The sequence below is a fragment of the Rhamphochromis sp. 'chilingali' genome (genome assembly GCF_963969265.1).
Source record: "Rhamphochromis sp. 'chilingali' genome assembly, chromosome: 14".
NCBI lineage: Eukaryota > Metazoa > Chordata > Actinopteri > Cichliformes > Cichlidae > Rhamphochromis > Rhamphochromis sp. 'chilingali'.
The window spans coordinates 10,288,911-10,302,423 of record NC_137941.1 but is presented as its reverse complement, the minus strand read 5'-3'; positions in this window follow the sequence as shown (position 1 = coordinate 10,302,423).

Genomic DNA, 13,513 nt, shown 5'->3' with positions numbered 1-13,513 from the left:
ACCCAGCGTTTTCGAGTGCATTCTTTTCTTGTTCATAAATTATATCTTTTGTTATTTATAAACAAGCTATACGCCTCGCACCCCTTAAATGAAAAAGCAGGTTGTAATAGCATGTTAGGGTGCAGAAGCTGTAATGTTTGATGGTGTGGCAACATGTGAATTGCTTAGTGCCACTGAAAAGAGTTTTAGCTGAGAAAGGTGTTCTACAGAGGACTGGAGGCTTCTACACTGGTCTTTTGTTCTCCCCTGCTTAACATTGTTTTCCCAATGGCAGGTCTCCATACATTGCCTTGTCATGCACAAGTGTCTTCATTAGAGCAGCGTCAGTGCAGTTGTCTCTGTTGTGACAGCTCTAGTATCACAACAAACTGAAGAAAATACTGTCTTGGACTCTTAACCCTGTAAGACCCAACCCATCAAAAAATTCTGATTTATTTGGAACTGAGATGTTTTTTAACCCTTATAACATTTTTTTTTTTGCTATATCTTGTTGTGTACGATATATTTTTATTATACATTTATTATATTTTTTGTAACGCATTTGATACATGTTTTTGGCAACTTTTTTGTTAACAACAGTGTTAATTTCAGACAAAAAAAAGAGTTTTTTCCATAACATTTTGAAATTATAGCAAGTATTGATCATGCCGATGAGATAGAGGTCTCAGAAACTCATGTTTCAAATATCAACTCATGTAAACTCATGTATCATCTATCAAGGGCATTATAGGCTTAAATTCTCAGGGAAGAAGACCATTAGTTTAGCAACATAACGTAGTAACAACCATGTAAAGAGTCAGAGCGAAAAAGAAATCAGTAGTGATGCACTTGGCCAGTTGCTGACAACTCATCCTAGTCTTTACCTGCATTTGGAGAGATAATTGGAGGCATTTTGACCCCTGAGCATTGGTATTCTAATGTTAATACTCTCATAAATGCTCTGATCCATGAATGGCTAAACAACTAACTTCTCCTGTACTATAACTTAATCTTAATCTCGAATCTGTTTTTCTTAAAATGCTTTAATGCCAAGTAAAATCCTGCTTCGAGCAAAACTTGTGACTCAGCTGTAGGACTGTCTACCCATAAGGCACCACTCGCATCATGAGGTCAATCTGGAAAGCAAAACCTAATTTTAATCTTTCAATTATTACATTTCTCTGCATTATTTAGATAGAAATATTACTAAAAACTGGTATTTTTTTTTTTGTCATTGTTGAATTAATTAATCAATTGGGCTTTTAACGATCTAATTTATGCATATAAAGGTTACAATGTTAAATTGCTTGTTTTTAAAGGGAGGCTGTACATTAACTTTATACTTCGCAGAGAAAAGCTGCAATTAGGTTTGCAAATCCTAGCTTAATGGACAGATACAGAAAGAGCTATAGATGAAAGCGTACACTGCTGAACACATTGGAATGTATTTTGCAACAGAAAAATTAGTTTTACAAATGCTAAGAACATGCACTCTGTATTCTTATCAAACCCAGGAGGGCTCTTCAACATAAGGCTGGTAACCTTGATGAGTAATGCCTCCTCCAAGTCATGGTCACACTGCATGTTCTATAAGATATAACTGCTCTTTGCTCTCGTTAACAATAACCACATCTGCCATTTTTAGCAATGACACTGGAAAAGATCAAAAATATATACGTGATATATGTTGTGTGTGTTAACAAACCCAGTAATTCACAATCAAATATGAAGTAGATATCCTTGTAGGTACATATGCATGAAAATTCTGGTTTCTTGGATACAAACACTGAGCGTGAACTTATTAAGAAACCACATGTTTGTTCTTTCTTGGTAACATCATGTGCATCAACTTTAGTCATGGCAATTAAAACGTGTCATTGTAATAGCTCTCACAAAGATATACATAGTTTACTAACATTATGTAAAATATAATACAAGTTTGTCTATTCTGTCGTGTCAAGAAAAATATGTAAACGGTTATCAGCACATTGCTGGTGCTACAGTTGAATAATTATTTAGAGTAAATAATAACAGCTGAATAAGATTCCAGTGGGCACAACCTAAATAGAAGGAAAAATGCTTTATTGCTGCTGTTGACAACACTTGCAGCTTTTTGGTCAATGGCTCACACTGGACTTCAAGGTGTTGTTTCTAAAGCAAACCATATATTGGCAGATGATGTCATCACAGTCATGGCCTATTGGGAAATCTAAAAAAAAAAAAGTAAAATCTAAAAAACCCGTAACAGTCCCTTTGGAGACTGTCCAAAGTGCCAAATGATGCTGATGGAAAACCAAAGGTGCACTGATTGGCATACAAGTGCCACATGGCAGTTCTAGTTGATTTATTCATGATTCTATAAAAATAAGATATGTTCACATTAGCATACTACTTGACAGAGTCACGGCTTAATCCACAGTGCCAGTTCCAAGTTGTCAACTCCAAAAACAAGATGCAGCAACCCCTGCAGCCAGCTTACAGTCTGCCTTTACTTACCATCTATTTGACATTTTACATATAAAACTGTGCATTATTAAGTCGAAAATAAAAAAAATTAAAATGTGAATTTATAATCCATCAGCTTTCTTATCTTATCAGCTTATCCAACTTCACAAGAACCTGGAGCTCTACATAAGGCAAGAGACAGGGTGCACCTAGGGTTAACATAAAGAGACGATCACACAAAGTCTATTTAGAATCATCAGGTAACCTAGCAAGCATTTCTTTCAACTATGGTAAGAAGCTGGAGTACTCAGAGGAAACCTACGCAGGCACAGGGAGAACTTGCAAACTCAACACAGAAAGGCCCATGAGGTTTGAATCAGGATCAGTCTTGCTGTGAAGTGAGAGTACTAATGATTGTGTCACACCTCTTATCACATGTTATTTGACATGGAATTCATTTCATTTGTTTGTATTTCAAAGACCTTCACTCTGTGTGGAAATGAAAGCTTGCCTCACCATTGATAAAACAAGTTACATAAGATAAGTCAGTTCCTTGCATTTTATTACACAGAGAGAATTATTGTGTTTAAGCTCTTTCAAGTCCTCTTTTTGAAATTACAGCATTAGAAAGGAAGGGGCATAGCAAGAAATCATTAGAGTTCTTTGTGACACTGTCTGAGAGTATAAGCTGATTTAATCACTGTGCTGGGAATGCTGGGGAAAATTCAGGTGGTCATGTTGAAGCCACAGATGGTATGTGAATCTATATTAGTGTTCTCATTGACTTTACGTCGTGTTTTCTTTAACTGGCAGATGGAGCATCAGCATTTTAATCTCACGGATAAACTCTGCCATCACGGTCATTTATTACTTGTAATTAGTTGTATCATTTACAACCTCGGCATAAAAGCGGAATGTATCCGCTCTTCTACGTTGCTACATCTTAGAAATTACTAGAAAAGCAAGAAGGTTGTAATAATTACTGGCTTTAAATTCCAATCACTCACCACAAACTGACAGTCAGAAAGCATGGTGTGATAAACTGATTAAATAATGAGATTATATTGTTATGATTACGCATTAACTCCCCTGTTAAAAATAATCATTAGGGTATTAATTGTTAAGAGATTAACTTCACTGCACACTGATTAAAATAAGTCACCTACAGTGTTATATTTTTTTTCTCTTTTTTTTTTTTTTTTTTTTTTTTTACAAATGAAGACTTTTGGTCAATTACTTGACCTCTTATTGTAGTTTTTAAAAGAGTGCAGTTACACATGCATGCACATGCACAACTGTACTTTATTCAGTCCATTTCCTTTCACAATACCGTGAAATATGAACTGCAAAAAATCATGCAGCATATGAAAAAGATAATCTTCTTACCATAATGGTTGCAAAACAGCTTCTGAATATAACTTTTTTTCCCGTTTGGTGGACTAATGGAATTGTTCAAATTCTTACAACTAATTAATAAAGAGAATAATATTGGAAAAGTTCGAGAAATATTTAGTTTTATCTCCTGCCTTGCCTTGTAATTTTTCACCAGCATTGTTTGGCTTCTGCATCTGTGAATATCTTCCACCTGGAGCTTATCTCCAAAACTGAAGGTGGGCAAAAACCAGCCACTGACAGATTGGGCCTGTCAGCCCTCGAAACATTTGATTGGATTTGGTGGCCACTGTGAGGTCTCTGCTTTCACAAAGTGAACCTGTGCAGGGTTTTCCACAGAGACAGAATGTTCAATAAAGTCCTACTTTCAGCCTTCCCTTGCTCCCTCCTCCCTTATCTGGGAAGCACAACCAGATAAGTGCCTCACCCAACAAAGGCGATAGAGCACTCACACTGTGAATCCATATGTCATGCTGTGTCTTCCACCCCAGAGTTGATAGAGCATCAATTAGACCTCTAGTGTGGGGGGGTTAAATTTTCCTGTAATTGTTATCAATGTGTAATATAGTCCTGAGGGGTTCCTATCAAAGTACCATATTTAATTATGCTGCAATTACAGTGTCGCTGTATTGTCTTTGTTTCATCCCAACTACAATATTATAAACTATAGGTACCATTTTTTGCACAGCATGTCATCGATAAACTTTTCTAAACATTAACTACACATAGCTGCAAATGTATTCTATATATGCATGTATAAGAGGTGTAGTATTTAATAAACTCAATGTAAACTGAAAGGTTAACTTACTATTTAGATTGGGTCAGTGAATGGGACAGCAGGCATCTGCTTAGATCAGTCAAGGAAAACTTCAAACAGTTTAGGCCTTATTAAATAAATAATTTTGTTCCCTTTTAGTATTTCCTTCCCAAAAAAGCATCTCAAAGACGTCACTCACAAAGTGGTAAACAACTAATCCAGGCTAATCCAGGCGTATATCACAGAGTTATTCTCAGAGAGGCTCATGCTTAATGAATGTCAGCTGCTCTCGGTTTAATTGCATGTTTATTCAGCACTGTCATTTCCATAACATCACGCACCGATTTTTTTAAAATCTTTTATTTTTTGTTGCTTTGCTTGGTGCACAAAAGCTGCACACTTTTTTTTAGTCAGTACTATATTCCCGTGCAATGCAGAATATAAAATGTTAATGAAATGAAACTCTAACTAAGAGCATCAAGAAAAATCTTCTAATTTGTTTTGTAAAAAAATATGGAGGAAAACAAAAGTGTTTACATGGTACCAGGCAATGGAATCTGGGCCACAATAATGAACCAATATATTAATTCAGACAGGCCACTTTTTTAAAGTCTGCTCTAAAACGATTAATTTTGATGGAACAGTGGGGGAAAATTCAACTTTTGCACCTCTGAATTTATTGTTTGCCACTTTGACAAAACTTGTTTGTAGCCATTTCAGATTAAATGCAGCCACGGTTAAGAATGCATTGTTTTGTCTTGGTTTCTGGTTGCAGCATGATGTCTGCTGATCTTGTATTGTCATCGGTGCTATGCTGGAGACAGAAGGTAAGTTTTTATATAGCATCCTGCTGGAGATAAGGAAAACTGTAAATTGTATTGTTCTTATCATAGACTTGGTGAATAAAATTAATAGCTATTTTGCTTTCATTTTGTTTTATTTTATACTTCTATTTTATACATCTTTATCTACTCTGATAGTCTAATGTCTAGTGATTAGCTGCATTTAAATGCATGAATGTAACAGTTAATATTCTAAACTAGTACATGGCATTATGACTTTGTGCCTCTGACAGGCGTGGCCAGAGACATTGTGTTTTGGGGCTGTCAGTCCATACAACAGGTTTCCTTACATAAAACATTTATTGAAAAAACCCAACGCAACATTAATATCAAAAGGTTCGATGCCAGAATGGAAGAAAGAGCCTAAATAGTTCATCTGGGTCCGTTTTTGTAGCCTTGAAGACCAAGGAGAGCTGCATCAGCTGACCCTCCCTTGTAAGGCAATTATTGAAAACTTCCTTGGAGACAGTGGGAGGGGCCTGAGAGACTGCAAGATGAACTCATTAGATGATTTTGATGATTAAAATGCAAAAACACAACTAAAGAAATGTGGTGCACGCCAATTAAATCGTAATCTTCACTATGGTTATATATCCTGTGAGTCTGGAGAGCCCGTGCAGTCTATAACTTCACTGGTTGTCAGAGGCATACAACTGCAAGGCACTAATTATGGTTGTTGTTTGTAAACAATTTACAGTGTGTGTATTTCAGAAATGTTCCTGGGATATTGAGAGGAATGTTACTTGTCAAAATTTCAATTACCATCTAACTCACAGCAGGCACTGCCCTCCTCTACTCTGTCTCATATGTCTCTATGGCACATTGTTGTTATGAGGAATGCATTATTCAGTGCAGCAGTTGGTTACTGAGTGTTGATCCAAGACTCCATTTCCTGTTCTAGATTTGTTTATTCAAATGTGACAGTTGTGAAAAAGCTGTCTTAACACTCTGCATCTGAAGGTCTGAGTACATTACAAGATTAGACGATATAGAGATGTTCCTGTCTCTGTACTGTCAGCTCCTATAAGACAGATTAGTCACATACTGTTATGTTGTGAAAGCTTCATAGACCACAGTGACCTTTCCTTATTTCTTTAGCAATTACACAAACCACAGATATGTAATAACTACTTTTTATTTTAAATGAATATAGGCCTCGGTCTTTATTACCATATGTGTACATATATAAGTGAATGAGGCCAAAGAAATGAGCAGAAAATGAGAATACATTCAAATTTACAATCAGACAATTTGTCTAGCCTTGCTGGAATATATTGCATGTGTTAAATACATGTTTTTTAAAATGTAACATTTTAAAACATGTTCAAGGCCTAATTTTGTTCTTAGCATATGTTAGTGATTCATAATAATTACAATTCAATACAGAATCCTTCTTTGGAAGAAAAAAAAACAGCGGGCTGTTTGCAGACAGCAGGAATAGGCTATGTGCACATTTCTCTAAATAGAAAAATATGGTTGTCTTGAGGTGTATGGAGTAAGCAGTAAAGTTGGAGAAAACCATGACTGAGGTGGATGCTGCAAGGCACACTTCTCTAAAGTGCTGCAATAATTGATGCGCTGAATGTAAATCATCAGTCATCATTATTTGTCTTCTGAGACTGAACTGGGGCTTAGGTAAAAAAAAGAATTTGAATTGAAATAAAACAAACAACAACAACAAAAAACCAAAACAGAAACAGGATAATGGACCAGAAGATAAAACAGGCCACTCTCCTACATTTATATGTAGGAGAGTGGCCTGACATGTGGTGGAAAGGAATCAGTTCCAGCAAGGACTTTCAACAACATCTAATTTCTTAAACACAGTCCAATCGGTGTAACGTTTATATTTTGTTGAAGAAAAAAAAAAAAGGCGATGCAAACAAACTTTTTCCCAGCTATTTTAAACTGTAGGCCAGTGTGATGCTGGGATGGAGTGGCCACTAGCCATATATTCCACTGTCCAAGACATGCAAGAATGCGATCGAGATGCCCACTTATTGACTTGCCTACAACCAGCTGAAGTGAAGCATTTATATATATGTTTGTATATAATGGATTTTATCAAAAATGTCATTTTAACATTAGGCATTCAGCTGACTATCAGTTCAGTTCAAAGACACTGAACTAAGTCTCGATGAGCCTGAATTGCTGCCCCACCAGTTCCATCATTGGTTGTGTGTCATGTAGATCAGCGGTCCCCAACCTTTTTTGCGCCACGGACCGGTTTATGCCCGACAATATTTTCACGGACCGGCCTTTAAGGTGTTGCGGATAAATACAACAAAATAAAACTAGTACCGGTACCGAAAAAAAGAAGATTTATTCATATCACACGTGAAAAGACCCAGGATGACCGAGTTAAAGATAAAAACGATAACAAAATAACGCTGAAAACCGATAAAACCCCCAAAAACCATACATTTCACACCTGAGCCTCTACTCTCGCGGCCCGGTACCAAACGACTCACGGACCGGTACCGGTCCGAGGTCCGGGGGTTGGGGACCGCTGATGTAGATGGCAGACAAGTTGCTGCTCTGTTCCAGATGGTAAAGGAATGTCATGTGCTATTGCAATGTTGTGAAGGACACAGCATGCCAGAATGATCATGCACACCTTTTCAGGGCTGTAAAGTAACCCCAGCTGCGTCCAAACACCTCCAATGACCCTTGAGCTGCCTAAAGTGTGCTGCGTTATGGTGCAAGGAAGTGTTTGTAGCAGAATCTCTTGAGTAGTTATGGTTTTAGCAAATCAGGTCAGGCCAGGTTTATCAGATAAAAATATGGCAAAGAGAATCCAGTGTTTAGAATTAGTAAATTACATACTGCAAAAGGCCTTCTGTGTTTGGTTTCCACCTTCTCAAAGCCATTGTAGGTTCTCTCTGTGTGCTGTGGCCTGTCCATCAGTCCAAAGACACGATTGTTGGATTCATCTGTGATTCTAAATTGGCCGTAGGTAAAGATGTGAGCGTTTGCTTGTCAGTCTGTTTGTGTTAGCCCCGTGATAGACGGGGTTGACCTGTGCAGGCTGTACACTGTTTTATGACAGCTTGGCTCCAGGCCAGATTGCCCATGAACCTAAGGTGAATAAGTGCTTTAGAAAAAGTATTCATATATTTTATCAAGTAGGCAGATGGAGCACAAACACATGGGTGCAGTACATTTCTCCAATAATTTCTGGCACTCGAGCAATGTCATGGAATTCCCTCTTAATGTTGCTCATCACAAGGAAATTAAAAATGCTTGGACAATGTCCTGATGATGATTTTAAAACCTTTGGAATTGAACAGTTCAGGGAATACTACAAGATCTGTGCTTTCCCTCTGGAAAAAAGCTATTGGGTTAGCGTGGTCTGTCTGAAGACTTGAATGTTGTTTCAAGGAGTTGTGTAGCTGCTGCAAAACTTCTCTTGGCAGTCAGGGATTTCTGACAAGCCATTTGTTACACTTCAAAATTTGTTATGTTGGCCTCTGAAGATGGCCTCTCTCCTGAAGGCGTGGGCTGCAATATATTCCAGCAAGGCTAGATCTGCCTTCATAACACCTGCTTAGAGAGTTGGAATCATTTATACACCCTCTCTGCCTAGGCTATAAGTAACCAGTTGGTTACCAACTGCATATATTTAATTTTATGACACTACAAATTAGCAAGAGTTCCTAAGAGTAGACTCCTATATTAACATTAAATATTTTGATGGGAAGAAAACTGCAAATATATATTGGATATTTAATAGGATGCACTTGGGCAATTAATCCAAATAATTTAGTAAATTACGAGCTATTCTATGTATTCATTATTTGCTTTTCTTTTGTTACAGCTAGTATGTGACTAATTTATATGCATTAAAACTATAATAGATTACTTAGATATGGTTGGGTAAAATTGGATCCCGTGGCAGACGTCAGTCTAGGAAAATGAAAGGAATTTAACTTAATAAAGGAATTTAGAGATTTTCGCAGTTGCCATTTTGTGTTTAAAATGTATATTCAGAAACAAAAATGTTTTTCTTAGTTGACCAGACAGCTGTGAGCAACACAGACAAGATTTGCAAACCTAAAGTTTGATATCTGCATCTGTCTGTCCACTGAACAAGTTCTGCTGACTCTGCATCCAAAAGAAGTTGCTCATTAAGAGTCCCACCCCTCGTGAAAGATACTGGCTCTATGCTACACTACATCCTCAGCAATAGTAAAACTGCCAGCACAGAGTGGAGAGTTATTTCCAGAGCTAATGGGATCCAGACACTTTTATCTAGAGCTTTTATCAGTTGATTAACTAATGCATTGTTCTTCGTCAAGATGTAGCGAGTTGGTTCAGTCACCCTGGGATGAAGAGGTCAAGCCAAGGTGAGATCCAATCAGGCCAACAGCACTGTCCCAGGCTGGAGGGTCCTGGTGTAATTACACTCTCCAAGACGCCTGGTGAAGTTACAGATAAGGTGTGGGCATTGTTAGGGGACGTTGGGAAGCCTTGTCTACACAAACACATTGTTTCACATTTTTCATGTTAATTGCATTGTCAGGATTTGGTGTTGCTTTGCATCATAAGCTTAAAGTTTCAAGGTGACTTTTTGTGCTTTCAGATTGTGGTGTGGAAAGCCTAGGGTGATAAATCCAAGCCTCTTGTGATCATTGTTAAGGCACTTGTACGTGTATTTTAACTTTCTGAGGTCTAAGACATCACCATTGATGTCCAACAACCCAAGCCACTTTTTTTTGTTTGAAAAAGGGTAAATAGTTAATTTTTGTAAATGCTCTCTATTGGCATTCAGGATACAAAGAAAGAAAATAAACTTAGAGTTAAGCAATATTTATCTTTAACAGGAACATTTTTTCTTTTTTTCTTTTTCTTTTCAATTTCTTTGGTTGTCAAGTTGTTTTTATAGCTGTTATTGTTTTGGAAAACTTTTTTTTTCCATTTTGTCCTATGTTTGTTTTCACTGCTAAGTGTTCATCTTACGCTTTGATTTTGGTTTTATACAAAAAGAAGTTACGAAACAAAGTTCCTCTCTGAAAAATCGGTGTGTCAGTGTGCATATATATTTAACACAAGATAGAAATATGAAGTATGATATAGCTTGGGATGCTTCCAAGAACGCTTTCCACCATGTATGTTTTCAATGCACACCTGCAGATTGCTTCATTGTCTTGTACTAGTTCTAGAGCCTTGTATGGAAAAGACAACAGCAAGGTTTCTGTTTGTCCTGTGTCTCGTTGCAAATAAAACATCCATTAAAAAGAAGACAGTAATTGCACAAAAATAATTTCTGTTGGTCCGTTATGAAACAAGAGTGGTTTTTGATCAATTATTTAAAAAAGTAAACACGTTTTATTGAATGGTACCTCCTATTATTCTATCAACATGCTGTCTCTGCCTTTTATTTCCATTAAGTTGTATTGTGTGCGTCTGAGCCACTGGATGTTGAATTAGAACATTTTTGAATTTTGGTAACCCTTTTTTTGTGTGACTAAAAGTAGAGACTGGAGCAGTCAGCCCATTAAAAAGACAAAACCATAACCGGCCATTAAAACTATTATGAAAAATATAATTGAAAAGAATCTCTGAGGTCAACATGAACTTTGAATATCCATTAACCGAAAGCATATCACTAATCAAATTTCTGATGCGTGTGAAATTGAATTACACATATGCCGAAGATCAGCATTATTTCCGACGAGTGAGAGGCTCATAGTGTCCAGGTCATCCTTCTCACTCCCCCTGTCTCAAGGCCCAATACAGCAGGGTAAATTTGTATCCTCTTGTGCATTGGCGTGTCTGATTGGTAGATCAAGTTTTATGTCCCCCTGTCTGTGACTCTCATTGAATTACCGCCATGTGGGCTGAGCAGCTGTTCCTGCTGGTCGCAGCAGGCTGCTGTCGTTAATTGAAGCGTAATGGGCTCAACAGCAGGGAAGGTCAGACAGAGCGCTCTGCTGATGCACAGCCCCTGTCTGATCATATATACAGTATACCAAGAAACTTTTTAACTCCCCTCCTGTGTTACACCTCCGTCAACCAGACATGTGAGTCAACTGTTATCTTGATGCATAAGTAATATTAAAATTGCATTTTTTTTCTTTGCAAAAGCAGGTTTACCTTAAGCATGTTAACTTAATAATACTCAATGAAAAGAATATAGTGGACAGGATTTTCTTTTTGCTGTGATAACTTTTTGTTCAGCAAGCAGATCTGATTTAATTGCGGAACAATTTGGTCTGCAATTTAACATTTCTTTGTTTTCTCTCCTCATAGTCTGGTTTTCTTGCAGTTCGTGTAGAACTCTTTAACACAATACTACCTCAAGATACGTTCACACTGCAGGTCTTAATGCTCAATCCTGATTTTTTGATCAAGTCCGATTTTTTTGTCTGCTTGTTCACACTACAAATAAAATGCGACAGCAAACGCGCTCTAGTGTGAACGCTCAAAGCGGCCCGCATGCGCAAAAGAAGACGTCACACACACAACACGCTCTGTTTAGACCCAGAGCAAACAATATTGTTTGACTGATGGCCCTTAATATAAAGACTTCGGACTTTACGTTTCCCAATTTTTGCTTTAAGTTATTTGTAAATAACCTAAAAATTATCCTTATTGCTGTTTTAGAGGAGCGGTGCTTCAAAGGATAGCTGCAGATTTCTGTCAGAATCTGCAGATTATATAGTACAAATAAAATGTTCACGTTGTCTTCCCAACAGTTTCACTGATATCTACACTGGAAGGAAGCGTTCGCGACCCCGATAATTGGCATCTGTCTTGTGTCAGTGACGTAAAAGACGGATTTAATGCGACATGACCGTTCAAACAGCAGTCGATTTTTCTAAAACATCGGATATGTATTGGATTCAGTACCACATACGAAAGTGACCCAGCTCGGATTTGAAAATATCGGATTTGTGCTGTTCACACTGTCATAGCATGATCGGATATGGGTCGCATGGGGTCAAAAAATCGGATTTGATGCGCTTTTGCTTGCAGTGTGAACGTAGCCCAAGTTACATTAGTCACATTATATTTTTAGTCACCTGTTAATAACTGTTATATATTTATATAAATCTTTGCGTATACTAATCTTGATTTGCTTGATCTTTATGTTGGGTGTCCAATCTGAGAAGACAGTTTGTTCCAGCAATAGCATAGCCATTCATCTCAGTGCTCACACCTCAGAGCACCATGAATTATCCTCCGAGCTCTATTTATGTTTGAGGATTCAAAAAAGATTTCATGGATCACTGGCAGGAGATCAGAGAGGCAGTTTTATGAATCACAGAACCACAATCCTATTGAACACAGTGCAGTTATTGCAGGCATTGTTTGGCTACTTGAAACTGATTCTGTATTGTGCCGCTGACATTCTGAGCTTCTCCTTACAACAATAGTTGCTTTGATGAAAGATCCTACGAAATCTTGATTGTATTGCAAACCAGGATTTGTGACGTTGTGGGGCATCCTGGTTTAAGTTGAACTGGAGATGTAGATTTGGTGTGTTTATGGGTATGGATGAGTCCCATATCCCACTGTGCTGCTGGAAGTTGAGGTTGTCATTTTCAAGTCTGACGTGGGAATATTTTAATCCTTTTTTTTTCCTTTAGCCTGCTTCCTTAGTGAGATTCTTAGATGCTTGATCATGACCTAGTTTAAAAATGTATGTCAACTGAAGAAAACTATAAGCTGTGTTTCTGATTGACCTTATGTCTCTAGCTCAAGTTGAATCTTCTTGACTGAGACCAAGAAATGTTACATTTCGTCAGGTAAAAATCTTTCTGATTTGAGGTTATTTTGAAAACATTTCTCTGTTGCCAAAAGTTATAAGGCTATAGGGTAGAAAGAGCTAATTTTCCCTAAAGTAATCAGATAGTGGATGTGGTCAAGAGATATGTAACTGCACATTGCTTAATGCTTAAAATAATAATGACACATCTGAAAGGTTTTGACTAAACCTGATTAACTTTTTAAATGATTTTTGGCACATTCTATCATATTATACAAATCCACAAGGCTGTAATAACAAGTAGGGGGGAAAAGCTCAGCTAAATGATCTTCCCATTGTGTTTTAAACTCTCCGTTCCTGTTCAATTTGTACATCTGCTTTTACATT